This window comes from Mya arenaria, chromosome 4 (assembly GCF_026914265.1).
Source record: "Mya arenaria isolate MELC-2E11 chromosome 4, ASM2691426v1".
In the NCBI taxonomy this organism is placed as follows: domain Eukaryota; kingdom Metazoa; phylum Mollusca; class Bivalvia; order Myida; family Myidae; genus Mya; species Mya arenaria.
Genome location: NC_069125.1, coordinates 52,235,670 through 52,256,562, shown reverse-complemented (window position 1 = coordinate 52,256,562; position 20,893 = coordinate 52,235,670). Strand labels below are relative to the sequence as shown.

The 20,893-nt window shown below is 33.6% G+C and overlaps 1 pseudogene; it reads right to left on the bottom strand.

Moving 5' to 3' along the window:
• Positions 1–6,120: 6,120 nt before the first annotated feature.
• On the bottom strand, positions 6,121–20,562 carry LOC128230901 (uncharacterized; annotated as a pseudogene).
• Positions 20,563–20,893: the final 331 nt, after the last annotated feature.

Sequence of the window (20,893 nt, the reverse complement as noted above, 5' to 3'; positions counted from 1 at the left end):
ATTATCCACTACGGGTTTGCCCTTGTTGCTGCTCTGCTTCTGATCTTAAGTATACCAATAATGAATGTAAGCCGTTAATTTGATGTTACCAAACATTAAAAAACTTGTTAAGCTTTTAAACAGTAATATAACTATTTTTATTGATGCCATATTGAATGAGTATTGGACATTTCGTAGTTATCCAGGTTTGTCAATTGATCAATTTATTTTAGAAGTTAAGGCATATTGCCTGAACAGTGCTTTAAAAGTATCATCTTAGAAACGAAAAAAACATATAAGCTATTTTGTGTATCTGTTAAAGCCCGCCTACCCCGCCTTTTTGTTCACATTTTAAACTGCAAAAGTGCGGGCTGTCGCCAAATAACAAAATATGTCAAAGGAAATTACATGTTTTGAAATCCAAGGCAAAAAGGGTAACAATTACAGAAAATGGACATTTCTGTGAAAGTTGATGTTAATTTGGGCCAAAGACATGTATTTGCTAATATTAAAAATAAACTGAAACTAAACTAAATTACATTCCGTTAAAGCTGCATCGCGGAGACAATTTTGTTAAACGAATTCAAAAATTAAGAAATAATTTAAATTAAACAACAGTCTGTAATATAGATGAAGTTTTTACTTTTATTTCGGTCTATGAAAATCAGTGTTAAATTTCCCATGTTTGTAAATAAAAACAAGATGTAGATACTGAAGGTTAAATTGTCTAGGGTGTTAAAACATTATGATCGTCTTTAAATCAAATTATCAAATTATTTTCAAGAACAAAATGTCAAAAATGTTAAGAAACAAACATGCTATACCAGACTTTGTCTGAGAAACTGTTTTAACCCTCTATTTGATTGTTTCAATATTTCAATGAACATAATTACACTAGAAATTAATATAAATAGTTCATGAGACATGGATATTGGAAGTAAAAGACTATGATAAGGTTTATTATTCATAGAAAACATAAGCTCTTTCCCCAAAAATGTTTTGGTGGTTCAATTTTCAGCTAAAATTTATTTTCAACTGATGTTTTTTTTACGAATTTCTTTATCATTTTGAGAAAAGGTTGATATATAAGCACTATGAATGGTGCTTCGGCCTCATTGACAGGAATGGACGCTGCTGTACTATCTGTTAAAGTACGTCACACAAGTTTTGCAGTGGCATTTTGGTGGATATAAATGATGCCAGCAAAAAAAATCGGAAAAGGACTGAACATTTATTATTTTATAAAGCATAATGTTTATTCAAACTTGAATATGAAGATATTTGTAAACAGTATCTCATAATAATCATAGTAGCGCTACAATTGTGTTACATACTAAATGCCCGTGTAAACGAGGTGATTATCTTTTATAGACTGATTTGATGAAATCAATGAAATATAACTTGGTCTTGATCAGAATACCAGATGTGACACTAGTAAACATACAAAAAGTCAATATTAAATATTAATATGATGCTATCATTTTACTATTGACATAATTCAATTATCTTAAAATAGTCAACAACGAAACCCACTGCATATCGCACACTTTGCGAATATAAACCAGAAATTATTTTCACACATAGTTATCAAGATTGAATTTCGAGTTTGTATCAGTATTAACATACACTTCGAAAATCATTTAATGTGTTGACAAGAATACATTTCACCGTTCACAACAGAATGCATATTATTAATAATATATTCAACTTATCACGGAATTGTCCATCTTAGCTGACAAATTCAGATAATTAAAGACAAACCCGCATACACATAATTTTACTCTTCATATATGTGTGTTTACGCATACGACAATATAGTGAACAACTGCTTAAATGATTTATGGTACAACGTGCGCTATGCGGAATTCGACAGGTTTTATAGCGCCCCTGTTTACGTAAACGACAATATAGTGAACAACTGCTTAAATGATTTATGGTACAAAGTGCGCTATGCGGAATTTGACAGGTTTTAAAGCGCCCCTGTTTACGCATACGACAATATAGTGAGTTATACTTCACGCTGAAATACTGACATTTGCTGACAGATGTTTTATTTGTGGATATTTTCGACATTGTGATCTTATTAATGGCGCAAACAGATATCCTTAATTGTCTAAATCGATAAAGTTTCCCTCGAAACGTCATGAGATGAGAATTCGTCGAAATTTTCTGATATACGCTGTTGTCAGTCGCCGTTATCGTCTGCGCATGAGCCGCGCCACGAAACATCGCGATATTTAAACTCGGGGTCGCTGACGTCATCTGTCGCATTTGTAGCGAATCCGTTGTCTAGTGGTAACATACTTGACTGTCAATCCAAGGATCACAGGTTCGATTCCTGCCGCACAACTATAATGTAATCACTAATCGTCTTCCGGGAGGAACGTTAAATGGGAGTACCGTGTGACAGTGCTATGCACTGGTGCACGTTAAAGAACCATGATAGCTCTAACCAGGATTACATTCTGTCTGTGCACTATGCTCCGAAAACATAAAATTACTAATAATCTTATCAGAGCACTCGTCGAATGGGCCTTGCCCTAGTGCGAGTATAATTAAGCACGCACGCAAATTCTTTGCCAATGCGACAAAGCATGCCATTGTCTAAAATTATCAAGGTTTTTAAATCCTATAAAGCAATTCCCACTCGAAAAATCAACCGGAGTACTCATTTTTTTTTATAAATTTTGATTTATTTTCGCTTAATAAAAAGTTTCGTGACCTATAAAGGAAAGCATTTTAAAGATACTCTCGACTAGGGGTGTTTATCAACGCCTTTTCATAAACATGTATTGTTATTCGCATACACGTAGCTCATATGGTCTCTACACTTCCTCACTCTTTACAGTGAAAGCATATAACGTCACCAAACGAATGCAGAACTTTGTTTTCTTCTCAAAACCATGGCAATCTTTGAAGCGCAGTCGTATAGCGATGCCAACCTGGGTCAAAGTAAGTAATTATACTATAAAATAACCTGTTATTCTAAGTGTGTGTTTTTTTTTAAATATTAGGCAATTATAGTTACATACTGATAATCGATAACACAATTATGCAATCGATTATCGGCGACCCAAATCTTAAACGATCATTTTTGACAACACTCGATCATCGTTTTATCCATAATATCTGCCAGCTATAGTAAGCGAGTCCATTTTAACATCATTTTCACCAATGCTGAGCCATTAACGTGGACTCGTTAGCAGGATAAAACGGTGTATAGGAAATTCTTTAATTAAATCATATTTTGTTCATGTCTCTTATAATGGAGAACCTTTGCGCAGTCAGTGTCTAATGCATGCATACAAGTGTTGGTTTGTTAGATGTTTGTCGACAAAAGCGTTACGGAGGAATAACAAAAAACAAAGGACAACGAGATATGTGTTTTATTAATTAATTATAAAAAACAAATTGTCTTTTGTCAAGTTAAGGTATATTAATTTACATTAATGTTTGTGTCAAGACTTGCAGTTCAAGGCCAAAGAGAACACCCAAATATTTCTTCTTTATTTTCAAAAAGACCTACAACAAACGTACCAGAGAAATACCCATTGTGGTGACAAAAAAAAACATCATCACATGTGATTTTAACAGCGATTATAAAATCTATCGATTGACGAATTTACAATATGAAACTAAGAATAGTACATTTACAAACAGTTCAGTATGATAAGAGCATGCTAAAAAAATAGCGTATAATTTTAGATATATCAATTTGAAGTATATTACTAGTTGTCTGTCAGACTATAAGTATATTTACTTTTTCACACCTAAACAAATGTATATGTATGCAGGCAATATTTCACAGATTTATGAACGGCAATATACTGGTGACAAGGTTTTCTCACATGAACAACTTTATTCATATATCACTTGAGCTATCACAAAATGTGATTAATACCACCCCTCATCTAAGTGTCGGAAATACTGTGTGAATAAAACATTTAAAGAAATCAAGTGGAACGTGTTTCACTGAAGATAATTATACCATATAATATTGAGGAAAATTTGAAAATATTTGTACTGTTATGTGACTCAAACTATCACCAATAAGGCTTATATAACAAAAAATCCTAAGTTCTGAAGGGTGCTGAACGTTGAACTCGAATGTAGGGAACCGGTTCGTGTGCGGGTGGCTGTGACCTTTACCTAGGATCCTCATGCTGTTGTGGTCGATTCTGACAAATACTTTAAAAGCCAAACATAAAGGAGAAAATTATGGACTGGACACGAACTTTAATCAGTTAGACTTATATAGTAAAACATACGAAGTTCGAACGGTTGCTTTGACCTTAACATTAAGGGAAGGGACACGGGTCTTATGTGCGACACACCCACAAGCTATGGTGGTCACCTCTGCCAAACAGTAAAATCCAACCATGAATGAGAAAGAGATGGATCGAAAATGGGACGGACGAACGTGACGAGCGTGATTCCTATATAGCACCCATTTCACTTTGTGAAGCGGTGATATACTTAGATATATAATGCAGAATATACGAATACATGAACTAAGTATGTTAACTATATATAATAGTATGCTACTCATAGAAATGTTAACTTGATACAACTAATCATAATAAATGAATTACTGGATTGTTTTGCTGCAATTGCAATATAGTATATAAGATGATTTCAGGGGTTGAAGAACATCTTTACTGAAATTGACAAATCAGAAGCAAAAAAAATATAACATGATTTATAAAGTGTTAATATAATGAAAATAAATGGTTTATAACAATACACCTATAACGATCGTTCATCTTCATCCAAAAGACAAATATGAAAACATTTTCGAATCCCGTCACGAGACAGTGCCGCTTTTGAGTGATTGCAGTTTGTTTAAATGTTCACTAGTTCCCTGTTTTATCAAAACGGAAGAACGAACTGCATTTCTTAGAAAAAAAGATCCTCAGTTGTCCTTATTTAAATAACAAAAGGTACATGGTTGACATTTTATACACTGCAATGCAAACTACAGAGACGAGCAAATCATTTTAATACCGCGCAAGGATCGAAGCATTATAACATAATATACAATTTAAAGTGAATTCTAACTAAGTTTCTACTGACCGTCCAAGGCAGTTACTCAAACGTTTACCAATTTACGATATTCTGATAGTTGTGTATTTTTTAAGGTTGTCTCTTGTTTGGTGTGATTGTTCTTGATAATTATGCCTTTAAGGAGGCGATTGGTTGAATTTCATGCTACTGGGTTTGTCCTTATTATATAGTTTCTATTGTTTTACTTTGAAATATCGAAAGAATTAACTTAGAAGATACAAATCAAGATTTCAGTAGAACATAAATATTTATATGAAAAACTACAGAAACACAGTAGACAAAAGTTTAAACATAAACCCCGTTTAATGGCAGAGAGTCAACGACATAGACAAGAACACAACAAAAACAAACAATCCCAAACCAAAAACATGAAACAATAGCACAAAACTCCACAAAAAACACAGTACATAGTTATATTATATAAAAACTAAAAAAAACACTTCTTAGATTAACGAGCAAAGTAAACATGTACATATAGAGGTTATGTTTAAGTGTATAAAGAGAACCAAAAGCAAATCGAATACTAAACCGACCCTCACTCTAGAATTCTTGAAATGAATACAAAACATTTTTCTTGGAATTAAAATCGAGCTGTTTAAATAGCATATGATACATGTACAATATTATTTTTTTTTAAAACGCCCGCACCATACACATATGCACTCGTGATTTTACAATAATTATGTTTATGAAGAAAAAATAAAGGATAGATAAACATACAAAATATTTTGACGTTACATAATTATTTAACTCTATCGAACCAAACACTACATACATACATACATATTTTAATTTAATTCAAATTTTATTTGTAAAGAAAGGTTTCCGGCCCATATTACAACACATACAATACAAAACATAAAATCTTTAGAGTTGTGATTCCTTAATGACATTCTTATATCCTTATCTTTTTGTTTCATTATTACATTTACAAAGAATGCTATATTTTTTATTCGGTCATCGTTTAGACTTTGCATAAGATTTATGAAGTTTTGGAAGTCTTGTCTACCCGTGTACCATTTATATATATATATATATATATATATATATATATATATATATATATATATATATATATATATATATATATATATATAATTGCATTTCTTGCCTGAATTTGTTACATTGAAAGAATACATGAAATTCATCTTCTACACATCTGATATCAAAATTAATTAAGCAATATCTACACACTCTATTTTTCCGTTCGATACCCAAATGTCGACCAATCTCAATAAACAATTTATGGCTAGAACATCGGAATCTCGCTAACGATTTCCTCTAATAAAATGGTAGATTAATACAGAAATATTTTTCTGGATTTAACAAAGTTTTAAAATGCTTATATGTGTCACATCGTGTTGAGTCTCCCACATTTTCGAACCAGTATTGTCTTTTACAATCAACCTATCTTTGCTTAAATGATACTAAAAATCGCCAACATTTCCAACTTCGTGACTTAGCCAAACCAAACCAAAACCATATTTGAATAATAAATGTTTTACAGATGTAACCCATTTTTTTCCAATATCATCATGTCGTTAAAGCATTATATAGCAAGTTCTTGGATACATACAATGATCATCTAAATGCAACGTAAAGTATTACAAAACCTGAACTCAAATAGCTATGTCTGCTAGATAAACTTAAGACGGGTTTTCAAAAAGTAAACATGCCATCGATTACAGTTTCAGATTAATCATCAAGTTGACTGTTGCTAACACTGTATTTTGCATTCTGAACATTCACATTCATTTCGACACATTGGCTTGGCACAAATACACATTAGTGCATAATACGAATTTAGTCACCCTCCTATCATATAACAATTTCAATTCTAACGAACTGCACCCAACTACTGAACGATTCAAATTATACATTACAACGTTCACATACAATAACTCCAGGCGTTATCATTGTCGAAGTTCAACTTCTAAGATGACGATTGGTTGCCAGTGGCTATCCTTTCGGAACTTCCAAAGCACCCGTGTCCATCGACGATCCGGCTGAATCTGATCGCAAATATATTCAAATATATCTTTGTTGGTTGTCTAATAGGAAAATCTCACAGCATGATGAAAACTAAAGTAATGCAAGGTTTTCGGTAAATATTTTAATAAGAATATATGAATGGTTCTAGTAGCAAGATAAAACAAAGAGCGATCAAAGAGTATCTTCAAAAAGCTCCTTTGGTGACAAAAGAGTCTAGTTCTTATTTAATTCTCTAGCATATAAGTAACCCATTATAGTTATACGTTCTTTAGATGAACACTTCAAAAAAAGACAACAAAAAAATACCTCACAAATTTTCCTCATCGCTTGAAAGAAAGCTTCAAAGCCAGATGGCAATGTTTTCATCGATTCTTTTACATCCTCACCCTTGACCGCGAAACTAGTCCAGTTTTCTGGTGACGCAGCATCGATTTGCTGGAATCAGTGAATTAACAAGTTTTGCGTAAATTCTCAGTTTAACTGTAGTAGTTGGAATGCGGAATAAATTATATTAATAAATAAAAATGTAAAGAACGAATTCTTATGTTAAATTACAATTTATTACACAGATGATTAGACATGATCAACTCTTTCGGGCGAGGTGTCATTTTCTAATACACACGTATTGCTTCATAAACAATTGAATAACAATAAACAGTATTTTAGAACCTGATCAACATTTCTGCTGTAAAATCATTTATTGTAAAATACCTCAGAAATGGACGCTTTCAGTTTGTTCTCCTTTACCAATCGAATTAAATTATCCCTCAGTGATTCTCCATTCTGTACAACAACGCCAACAGCCTTATCAGGAGCGATGTCTTCAATGCCCCTCTGTAGCACTTCAAGTTGCCTTTTACCATTCCACGCAGACAGAAGTTGTTCCATGGTACACACTTCTTCCTTCTGTGTACGTCTTGGTCCCGTCGATATTTCGATACTTAGCAAGTCGGGAATAACTTGCTTTAGCGTCAATTCTCTCGGAAACACATCTGTAGCTGTATATACATATTAGTTCACAAAGTACAAAAAATGAAGTCTGTATATAAGTTATATACCATTCAAAAGGAAAAAGGCAAATTTATTTAACTACGATTTAATTGTATCAAATACTACAATGTATGTTACAATTTCAAAAATATTGTTTTGTGCATTTATCTTTTTTTGATTTCGAAGAAGAAACTTACCATGGCGAGCAATTTTTTCCTTTGCTTCTGCAATGGTTTTGAAGTCGTCTGGTTTTAACGTAACTGTTTTCAGCTTCTTTCTCTCTCCACTAACATTACCGTATGGTGTAAAAGCAAATTCCATCTTGAAGTCGTAGTTGTAGCCAATGATAACGTCTTTCGGATCAAACGCTCCCCTTGCTATGACCTGAGTGCTTGATTTTCTCCCAACAACGGCATCAGAAACGTGTTTGTTCACATATTGCAGCAGAGCATCCATCGTTACAAAATTTCCCTCGATTCCGCACTCCATTTGGTTACTACATACTTCGTTCAAGCACTTTTTAGCTGAGGCTTTCTTTGTAAAAGCCTGGATGACAAACTTGGTGAAAATACTCTCTTTCTTTTCAACTATTGCTTCTTCCGTATCCGCACAGGCATTAAACTGAATAATTTTGATATTCTGGTTGCCTTTAGTTTTCAATTCGCCTGGCATGCAGCAGTCTAAAAACAATAGTACTCTAAGCGTCCTTACGGTGTTTTCCTCTCTCTCTTTTGTCATTTGTTGTTCATTAAATATGTCTGAAATTGAATCACCGATTTCGTCAATTTTCATAGTTGTTTTATCATTCAAACGAAAGCCGCTGTCTCCATGATGGCCGGAGTAATAAAATACCAATGTCTCAATGTCATTATCAACAATACGTTTGAGAGCATCTTCGATCGCTGTTCGTTCGAGACATTCATTTTCAGGTGTTGCATTTCCACCAGAATTGGGTTCGATAACTGCAGTATTTTCTTCGCTAGAAATGAAATATTTAAAATGTGTTACGGTTGCACGTGAAATATCGCCATTTTAAAGTACTAAAGCCGAATCAAATAAGTTGATTAAAATAGCATGACATAACTGTCAACGACAATCGGACTTACGTAAATAATGTCATTTTAATTATGAGAAGTTCTTAAAACACAAACAAAGCTAAACAAGAACGGCTGCTGTGCCAATTCATAGTACCATAAAGCTGAATATCCCAAAGCATCTTTAACGCAAAAAAAATCCTTGGTCTTGTATGGGTATGTTATGGGTAAGATAACTCAACCGCTTTTGAAGACAGTTACATTACTTTAGGCCAATCCCTTTTAATTAGTTTCCTAGGCTTTAGTACTTTAGTACTTTAGTACATGTTTAGATCATGTTTGAGCCGTAAAACATCATCATGTTCTTCCTTAACTAATATGAGCAAATTGATAAGTAAACAATGTTTCTAGCAATGAAATGCAACAGCGGTGCACGACATATCAAAATGGAGTATATGCATACATAATAATGTTATGAATCATGCACAAACTTATATTTCTCTTCATAAACGCGTATCGTGGTAGTTTAGCACGTTAATGACACATACTTAATGCACGTAAATGACTCTCACCTTATGCCCGTAAATGACACATTCATTATGCACGTAAATGACACATACCTGATGCAAGTAAATGACTCCCACCTAATGCACGTAAATGACACACACCTACTGCCCGTAAATGACACATACCTAATGCTCGTAAATGACACATACCTAATGCACGTAAATGACAAATACCTAATGCCCGTAAATGACAAATACCTAATGCCCATAAATGACAAATACCGTATGCACGTAATTGACACACACCTACTGCCCGTAACCAACACATACCGTATGCACGTAAATGACTTTCACCTAATGCCCGTAAATGACACATTCATTATGCACGTAAATGACTCTCACCTAATGCACTCTAATGACACATACCGTATGCACGTAAATGACTCTCACCTGATGCACGTAAATGACACATACCTGATGCCCGTAAATGACACATACCTTATGCTCGTAAATGACAGACACCTACTGCCCGTAAATGACATATACCTCATGCACGTTAATGACTCTCACCTGATGCCCGTAAATGACATATACCTGATGCACGTAAATGACACATACCTTATGCACATGACCGGCAGGCTAACAGATGTCATGCAAGAGCGCATTTCCTCAACATCTTTTTTAAAAGCTTCCGCAATTTTCGGATTGCTGTCATAACCTGCGACGAAAACAGCACCCCAACCTACACCTGAAATTGATTACAATCACATACTTTTACCAAGGATTAACAGATAATTGAACATTTGGAAAAAACAACAACTCACCATAGTTTGAGTTCAAAAAGAAGACAAAATCTTCAAATGTAGAATCTGTCGCCTTAAATAAGCATGTTTAAATATAAAATCGATCGCTTTAAATAAACCAAGATAGGCATAGTTTTATGAAAAAGAACTACTTCAGTGTATTATTTACCGATGAACGGATCGATCCTTTCTTAATCGCAGGAATGACACTTTATCGGGTTGAAGTACGAGTTCCGCATACACGCGATGCAAACCTTGATATGTTCCCTGCAGGATTTATAATGTTTTAAGTACCTGCATCCCGATTTTATTAAAAGATACACGGCGGTTATACTTTAACAGCTATGCATGCGAGCATATGAGGTAGATTCCTGCACAGGGCAAATTGTGCAGTATATGTAATTTCATTTACATGTCTTGCATCAACGTAGAAATACTTCACATGAGTCAGTCAAAACTCATGTTTACGTTATATATATTTCCAACGTACAACAATAAGTAAAAACAATGTACGAAATGGACAAGAGTTAAGCACAAAAAGACTAGTTTCAATCGTGACCATTTCCAAACAGAACCACAATAATATGACATATTTATTGAACATCATTCAAGTATTATATTCACATACAAAGTTATATTTCCGACAAAGAACAAAGAATGCTTCTTTGAGATTCAATGTGTCCAAATAAAGTAAGAACATGCGCGACACATTTAATATAAAAATGACGTGTTGAATTAAAAAAAATCATAAAAAATATATATATTCATATATATATATATATATATATATATATATATATATAAGATACCCCACCTTCGAACGGATTGACAAGGCAGATTTCACACTTTAGTGGCCTAGTCTGTGCTGGTCTCCATCTTTTGAAAGAGCACATATGCTGTCGTGTTATGTTCTATAAATACATATGTAGATAATACAATGTAAACTACAGGCAACACACGGCATAATTCAAACAGGTAAATGTGCTTAAGTGCACAAGGTCAAGGCAAATGTTAACAAACAATCAACTAGAAACACTTAGAGTTGCTAGCTGCTAGGCAATGTGTGTAACATTTGATTTCAACATTAAAGTATGTTTTTCAATAAAGGTTAGGAAGACTGGCTTATCTTTTAAGAAAAATGAACATTATTAATCAATAATTTGCGAACCTGTTTTCAGCATGTTCTACACAACAAAATGTTAATGCAAGGTTAATATATCTTATCCCTGTAGATTTTATTGTATTATAAAAACATCTATTGTTAAATTCGTATTCACGAACGTTTCCTATTTTGTAGCCAGTTGAACGTTTTATAAATAACTGTTTTTGTCTACCTTAAAGAAAGAAACAGGAATTAGGGGAATGTACAGAACCAAAGAATTGTATAAGCAAATCATCGGCATCGATTACCTCTAGTTTGATGTGAATTTCTTTTGATGGAATGAATTGATCACTTATGCATTTCTTTGAAACCTTCCAAATATCTTTGGCTTCATCATTTGGTTGCAACACGAACTGAAAACAAGAAATTTGTATGCAGCATCATGAAATATATCAAATATAATTTCTGTCAAGAATGGATGCAGTTTACGACAACGAATAATCATGTATATCTGTCTGTCCGTCTGTCTTTTCATCAGGAACTAACGGTTATATGAATTATCATACTACTGTTCTCAGCCTTCTTGTTTTGTTCAATTCTAAACAAATTTTAATATTTTTTATGCAATTCACAATAAGTACATTGATCAACAACTTATGCATTGCTAGTCGACAGGATTTTTTATTAAAAGTAGAAGGCCTTTTGCTAATGTTGTTATAACTCTCGGCCCGGCATAAGTGTGTATGAATACCTCATGAAACTTTGTATCTACTTTTACCGAATATTATTTCGTTTTTCAAAAAATAATTTAAGCAGACTATTGACAAACATGGACGAAACAAAAGATTGCTTTAATATACATAGTTACATACACATTCCATTTTAATGGCGTTTACCTCAGAAATACTCTTTCTAAATTCACCCTCGTCTCGAAGTGTAGGCGTCGCTCCATCTCCATCCAGCGATAGAGGGGGAAGTGCCGTCACGACTTCCCGAATGACTGGTAAATAAAACAAAACACATTGAACGATCAAAGCTAGATACGAAGTCCATGCTATTGAACATATGATCTGCTGCAAAGAGTAAAACTGCTATATTTGGGGTTTGAGTAGCCTGAGTTGACTTATACATGAGCTGATACGCTTTTGTTGCCATTAATCCATTTTTCTTCGAAATGAGGTTAAATCGAAAGGCTTTTTAGTTTATCTAATCGCTCAACCTCTAAATTGTGTTCAAATTTATGAACAAATGATCAAGGAGTACGCGGTCAAGAAACAGAGACATTACAACACGAACAACATGAAGTATACCACTATCCTAAAGGAACTCGTACACAGATTTTATGTTGGCAATTATTATTTTTAAAATTGCTGAAATTGGGTTTATTTACTCACTTTCATTAATAACGACCAAACAGACCAACTGTCAGATACACGTGAATAGAATCGTAAAATAATTCAACTTTCAATAGCGTTTCTAACGCTTTTCGGTAAAATCGAGCATCTTTTGTCACATTTTATTTAGTTATTTAAAATAGAGCTAATTTGAACTTTTATCGATGTTTAATCATTGCTACAAGCATTTTGTTCACATTTCACACGAACAATAAATTATCGATGTTTGACTCTATACAACGAAAACGAATCCCTTAAAAGTTGGCCTGTCAATCAAACAATGTAAACCACAGGGACAAGTTCTGATTTAGGACCTCTACTCGCCTGAAAATTGAGGTTTTTCTGAATTAACTTGAGAAATAGACGCAGCCTTGTGCAATTTCAATATTGCTGATAAATTAGTAATTTTTAGAGAAGAAGAATATATTTTCTATAAAGAAGCTTCATATGAGCTTGATATATCATTTAAATAGAATTGCTAAACAAAAGATTTACAGTGTGAGGTTATAGTTGGAAAAGGCGAAATATGGAACGGGCGAAAAAGTGATCACTAACTTAAATATCAAATTATTGTACTGTTTAATAAAGTGAGTACATAGTTTCCTCAAGTTAATGCATACTTTGATAAGATTTACCTTTTACGTGTTTTCTTTATTCAGGATTGTCGGGATAAGAGTGAGGTTTGTGCACGTAAACTGGTTTAACCCCCAGTAAATTTACATTTTACTGACCGTTCCAGCGCGGTACCTAACATACCTTGATAAACACCCCTAGTTTTTTATATTTTAAAATTGTGACCAGTTACGGGATTTTTGCCCCGAAAAAACATTTTGGGCGTAATTGAGATATTAGTAATTCCTGACAGACGTATTCTTTTGGGAAATGAAACATCTGAACAGAACATTTAAAAAAAATCCTATTTTAAACAAAATTATGGCAAAAAGTAAAGGGCATATGTTTAAGAAACACCTTTAACAATTTAAGTTCAACCATTTCCGTTATTACTTTATTTGGGATTATTTGGATAAGAGTGAGGTTGTGCACACAAACTGGTTTAAACCACCAGTAAATTTACATTTTTCTGATCGTTCAAAGGCGGAACATAACAATCCTTGATAAACATACCTAGTTTTTTATATAGTGTATATGCACTGTGCTGTTTGTGGAGTGTTGTTATGTTGTTCCATGTTTCTTGTTTGTGATTGTTGTTTTTGTGTTCTATGTGTTTGGCGTTAACCCTGTGCCATTAAACAGGGTTAATGTTTAAACTTTTGGCTACTAGTTTTTCAAATAAGTAATGAGAAGAAGTTTTGTTCGCGGGCTTGACCAAACTAGATTGCATCTAGTCATATTTTCATACGAAACGCTTCGAACTGATTGGGTGCGACTATTTTGGTAAAACACCAACAACTTTATTGTAAATATTCTAAATAGCTGACCAACTCCAAAGTTGTAGACATCGTGACGCATAGTGGGTGTCCCGTTCACGTCTTTAGGGAAATACCCATCGCTGTAGCTGTGCAATTTGGTTTCCATTGATGTTGTTCCTTCTTTCAGTTCTCTGGCAAAGCCGAAGTCGAGAAGCCGTGCATTGCATTCACAGTCAAGAACAATGTTATGTGACTTGATATCCAAATGCAGAACTGGTCCCCTGAAAACATTGGGAGATTAGCCATAGTTCTACTGAAAGGGACTTGACACCAGATTGGCCCAACGACGGCAAATACAGTATTTCCTTAAAATACGAATTGTCAATATGAGCTAGTATGATGCCGATGATTTATTAATTTACATAATTAAAAGAATATTTCGACGAAGTCTTAACTGAAATACCTGTTTAAAATAGCGCATCAAGGTTTCTGAGTTTATAGTGCGTATATTTGGCATACGAAAGTCACTTGTTTAGAACAGATAAATATTCCGACGTTATTTTTTATTCTAGTTTTTTACTGGGATTTACGTGGTAAACATACCCAGTATTTTTGAATTGGAAGAAAACGCAAAAGCTGCGAAAGAAACATGTGTTGTAAGCGATGTGATACATCAGTAAGTAAGGTACAATGCGTTGTACATAACCATAACAATTCTTACAATGGTATCATCAGGTGTCTAGTTCCTTTAAAGAGAAAATTGATGAAAGTACGACTTGAACATTTAAGGAAAATTATAATCTGGAAGAAACTTACCAAAAATTCTTTTCTCCCGAATGAAGGTATGCAATAGCTGAAGCAATGTGTAACAGAACCTTTATTCTATTACCATCCTTCGACAGTTTGGTAACTTCCTCGGATCTTATGTGTTTGAGGGCGTCAAACAAGCTACCCATGCTCATGTACGGTGATAGAAAATAGGACCGCCTGGAATGAAAACAATATAATATATAAGAATATACATTATGCAAAATAGATCCCTCAAAATGATATACATCCAAAGTATAAAAATGGCAGTTTTGATTTCTTCAGAATGTTTATTGACAAAAAAGGTCAGTGCAACACTTTAGAAAACTGGTTATTTAAGACTGCTGACAAAAAAATCAGATCGCAGGATTTCATATTTATGATAAAAAAGTGAAGTTTTATGCAATTTTCTTAAAGCGCTAGTAGCCTTAAATAATTAACTTTCGAACGTAAATATGAAAACCTGCGATCTGATATTTTGTTAGCAGTTTTAGATCTCTGGTTTTCAGATAATTACACCGAATGTGCCGCATTACAAAAAATAGTTGTCAAAGCGGTAAATCTGTGAGAGTGCAGCTATAAGATATCAAGTGAAAAGAAGATATATTACTACATTGTGAAACTGCATTTCAGTCAAATGTTAAAATAATAATTTTATCAAGAACAAATACGAGGACAATAAGATCATAGATTATAAATTATTGATTTCGTGTTAAGCGTTAGAAATAAATAGTTTTTACTTCATTATGCTGTCTTCAAAATGTGCAATCAATGGGACTATAGCGAAGTGCATCAATCTTGATGCAATCTTCTCCTAAAACAAAAGCAGGTATAAAATAACAAAAACCATCTACATTTCTCTGGTGCTTTTTAATTTGCAAACAACTTGTCTCAATTATGTCCTTGGCATAGCGAAGAGCAAATTCTGGATGCGACATTTTCCAAAAACAAGAACAGGTATATGTTTACAAGAACAATCTACACTTTACGGCAGCTTTTTGATTTCCAATCAGCCTATCATAGCTATTGCCCTGGCCTAGCTTAGTACATCAGTCTTCTTGTAGTTTTAAAACATAAAACAATATAATTCAATACTGAAAAAACACGTTTTCTAGACTTTCAGGTCTTTAACAGATTTGAATTACATCCGAAATGGATGTACAACTACGCCGTATCTATTTATTTCACCTTATCATTTAAGGTGTTTTATTTCTTCAGATTTAATGACCATCAGATGCCTGTATACTCTTATTTCGCTATAATTTCCCTGATTATTATAAAATATGTAACAAACATCAGTTTAGATAATGTAAATTTAACAGTTAAAAGGTTTTACTCTATGTTGAATTAGAACATAAATTTGTATGTTTTGGAAAACGCAAATTGGGTAAAACTTACATTCGCAATAGATCTGGTAGCTAATTCCCCATATTTCTCCGAATAGATGATTTCTTTCAAAGCAAACTGCGTGTGATTAATACCTATGCACTCTCCATTACCTTTAAAAGTATAATACACCAAAATACTACAATCGATACGAAATGTAAACATAGTTAAAACATTATTAAAGTATTGCAAACAATGTACTTCAAATGATTAACGTAATCAGATACTACGATATCCCTTTCACTTACAAATATACACCTTTCCGAAAGCTCCGCTGAAGGTCTTAGAACATTTGGACTTCAGGACATCGATGTGTGCCTGTGTCATCTCCAACAACCGACCGTCATGAAGACATTTCGTAACTGATGCCTTTTCTTCGGACGTTAACGGGAGAACTAGAGAAATGGCATGAAGCTTATATAAATCATTGTAAACCAATGTTTTCAAATTTACAAAAGAGCCTATTAAAGCAGGCCAGGAAAAATAATAATGACATCGGTTTCGTTGATTTCATATATTGTTTTAAACCCCTAGTAAATTTACATTTTACTGACCGTTCCATTGCGGTACCTAACAATCTTTGAGTTTTTATATAGCATATATGCTCTGTGTTGTGTAGTTTTGTGATGTTGTTCCATGTTTCTTGTTTGTGAGTTTTTATTTTTGTTATATGTCTTTGGCGTTTACCCTGTGCCATTAAACAGGGTTTTATGTTGTTGTTTTTGGAAACGGAGCTTGTTTCCGTAGATTTCCATATACGTATAATCTTGAATAGAAGCATACTGATTTATGTTGGCATATAGACCCTGTCTGTAGCTCCCTCTCCTTTTTTTCTAACATCTCAACACACTGGGCATACTTCATTTCTGTTAAACACGTTTTAAACAATTCATACCCGCCGTGGCCAGCTTTTACCTTCACAGACACTTTATTCAGCAGTGTGCGGTTCCGCATTCGCTCTGTTTTCATATCCTGTATGAACAAAATATCATAACTCGATTAGATTGGCTTTTTAAGTGTTTTTGAACCAAAGTATTGCACGTGCAAATGTAACAAACACTTAGGTTTGAGCAATGAATGTGTCAACCCCACAACCCTACCCCTCTGGACCCGGAATACCGTTAATTTTGACAGGAATACGGAAAACGACTTTACTTTGAACAGGTATCCCGAATATCATTTAGTATAAAACTTCACTGCCGGCAAAGCTCTCAATAAGAGCCGGGGGCCGGGGATATCCCCCGGCAATTTTGGCTGTATGACCCGGCTATTCTCAGGTTATCAGCTGCCTTCTCAATTAGTAATATGTCCCTTATCTTACATGAAAATTAAACAATGTCTAAACTTAAAAAAAAATGAATTGAAACGAAATATTACGATCAATTTGATTTCTAAATGCGTTCGATTGCCGATTTGCAATAAATTAAAAAAAAAAATTATCAACAATTTTGCTTGAAACTTAAATATCTTGGGTTCAATTGGTGTTGTTTTTTAAACATGATTGATACAACTGGAGAAATGCATGATAATGTGAAATAGAATTATCTTATAAGCAGAACACATCCAGCTGTTGCAAAATTGGCTAGTCTGTTCAATTTTGAATTGAAGGTTAAGCAGATATAGGCCAGTTTGGCGGAATGGCAACTATATAAAACAATTATAAATGAGGTAAATTAACATTTAAGGATGCGGTTGTTGTTTTTTTATTAAATCAAATGATATTTTACTCCCTGTTACTGTATGCCTACTTCTGTTCAGCCCAAGTAAGAATTATTTATTAAAACATAATAAAACCTTCAACAAGCAAAAGTTGGGGAGCGAGCGAGAACATTTAATCTTTTAGCTATAAAACGATGCAGTCCAATTGCATATGTAGATATATAATATGTGTATGCATATTGATCAAATGTTGTGATCTGTAGCATTGAGCTTATGATAAGTATATATGAAAGTATATAATGGAAACCAGAGGTGGATCCAGGAATTGACGTAGCGTAACTTAGGGGTGCAAACCTTTTGACATGCGCTTCTCCTTCGGAAACGAAATGTATATGGCATAAAATGTTTGCATTGGGATCTTGGTGTATGATTTCTAGTTCGAAGTGGTACAGTTTGATGGACCGAAAGTCGAACATATTGATTTGCATTTTGATGTTTGTAATAAACTTCCGGCTCAGTTAAGTATTTTTTAGAAGTGCGCATACATCCATACCCAACAAAGCTACATTAAATTTTGGCTACACCAAAGGACCGGAATATAGCAGCAATATCAGTTATAGACCGAAGTATTTTTAGATGTATCTGTCAATAATTCATCGTTTAAAATATATATTTTTTATAAAATTGAGTTATATTAGCTTTTCAAATATAATCAGATTTTACTTTAATATGTAGCATACGTGACTCACGGAGGTTCATAGATTTGACGTAAGGTATCGAAGGGTCGGAACACTTGGACCATGCACCTCCATTAGTGAAAAAATAGGTTTAATTGTTGTACTTGGGTTGGGGCTTTCCCTGAGAAATTATTCGCATTTTTTCTATGAAAATGTTGCCATATTGACGATTTATTTGAAAATGTTTTTTTTTTGTTTATATTGTTTTTAACTGCAATTTATGTTTATTGATTTCTTATGCTCTCCGAATCCAGTTAGCTCTTTTAGAGGCGAGTTTGAACCGGAATCCGGCGTAACAAAAAGGGATGAAAAACATATATGACTCTGATATCCTTTGGATATTTCAAATAAGTCACCAAATTACAGGAATATGTAGTAACAAGTCAGTATCCGAAATACAACTAACCAAAATGGCTTTATGTTCCTTATCTGTAATAAGTCCTTTGGAACGCATGTGTTGAAGCACATCTGTTGTCAGCAACATGTTATCAAGAAGGTACTGATGTGCTCTGTAGAACACTCGGTGCAACTCATCGCTACCTACAAAGAACACAATACGCAAGTGTTCGGCCCAAATATCAAGAAATTATTCAAGTCATTTCTCAATCTCAACCTCAGATCATGATTCTACATTAAAGCTTGGCATGATTAAAAACCAGTAATAGTTAACTATTTTTTTCTCTAATTTGACCAAATGTTTGGATTAACATAACGTGCGAGAAAACGCACTTTTTAAACGAGCAAATCATTTAGAAGAAATAATCAACCTTAGTGGTTATGTGGTCAAATAAGTGAAGATTGAAATTGAGAATTGACTAAGTATTTTAGTGATATTGGGGTCTGGACATCTTAGGTTCTAATTTGTATTCATATTCTGCGCTTACTGATTAAACAGGTGTCTTGACTTATGTGCATACTTCAATGGAAACTATAACGACTAGTCTAATAGTCAGGAAATTCGTCTTGCTACGAGGCAAATAGACCAAATCCCAATGGAGACTTCCTATTTTATGTAATGGCAAATCTATTTGCATGCATGGTTGTTACTTACTCAATTGTCTCGCCATCTTGGTTGTGCCTTTATGGCCCGGTTGTTCCCATGACTATCTGAAGTTGGAAACTAAATGTGTTTACAAGATAAACATTATACTTGGCTGCCATTGATGTTACCCCTGAGTTAAAGTTCGCTTGATACACTGTATGGTAACTCTTGTATGAAACAAAACACAAGAAAACATTTGAAATTAAATTGTGTACGAGTATACAGTATGCATTGATTCAACACTAATTTACATGTATGTATTTGTCCACATGGGCCATGGCCTTCTGGATATTCTGTAAATAAAACTTGAAACTTTAAACTTATAAAGTAAATATAAATATGAACTTCCTTGGTAAACATACCTATTTTTTTTTATATAAAGTATGTATGCAATGTGCTGTTTGTGGAGATTTGTGCTGTTTTTTTCCATGTTTCTTGTTTGTGATTTTTTTGTTTTTATGTTCTATGTCTTTGGCGTTTACCCAGTGCCATTAAACCGGGTTTATGTTAAAACTGTTATCTACTGAGCTTGTTTCTGTAGTTTTTCGCATAAATATTCTAAGTTGTATTATAAATGTACAAAGTTTGATATGAAATCATTTTTAAGTTAACTTACTTTTTGTGAAATTCAAAACCGATTTTTACTATAATTTAAATCACAAGTATTATTATCTTACTTTCGATTTTAGGGTTTTTCTTCTGTTCTAAACATAGTATCATATAACAAAAACCTGCACCGAATATGTGTGGATACAATACACTATACAGTAGTTTACTTTTCTTACAGATGATGCATCTTTTCGTGATATTGATGTTGATTCTCTACTTTGTACTTCTGATATATAAAAGGCAAGCCGTTTTAATGTTCCTGAAATTAGAAAACAACAGTTTGTATTGAACCTATGTTTAAAAACCAATATAATAATTTTAGCGGCCCGCTATATTTAATACGTGGTGAGTAAAAGGTTTATGGAGACTTAAGAACTTGGTTGAAACTATGCGTCTCTTTTTCCTAAAAAAATCAAGTA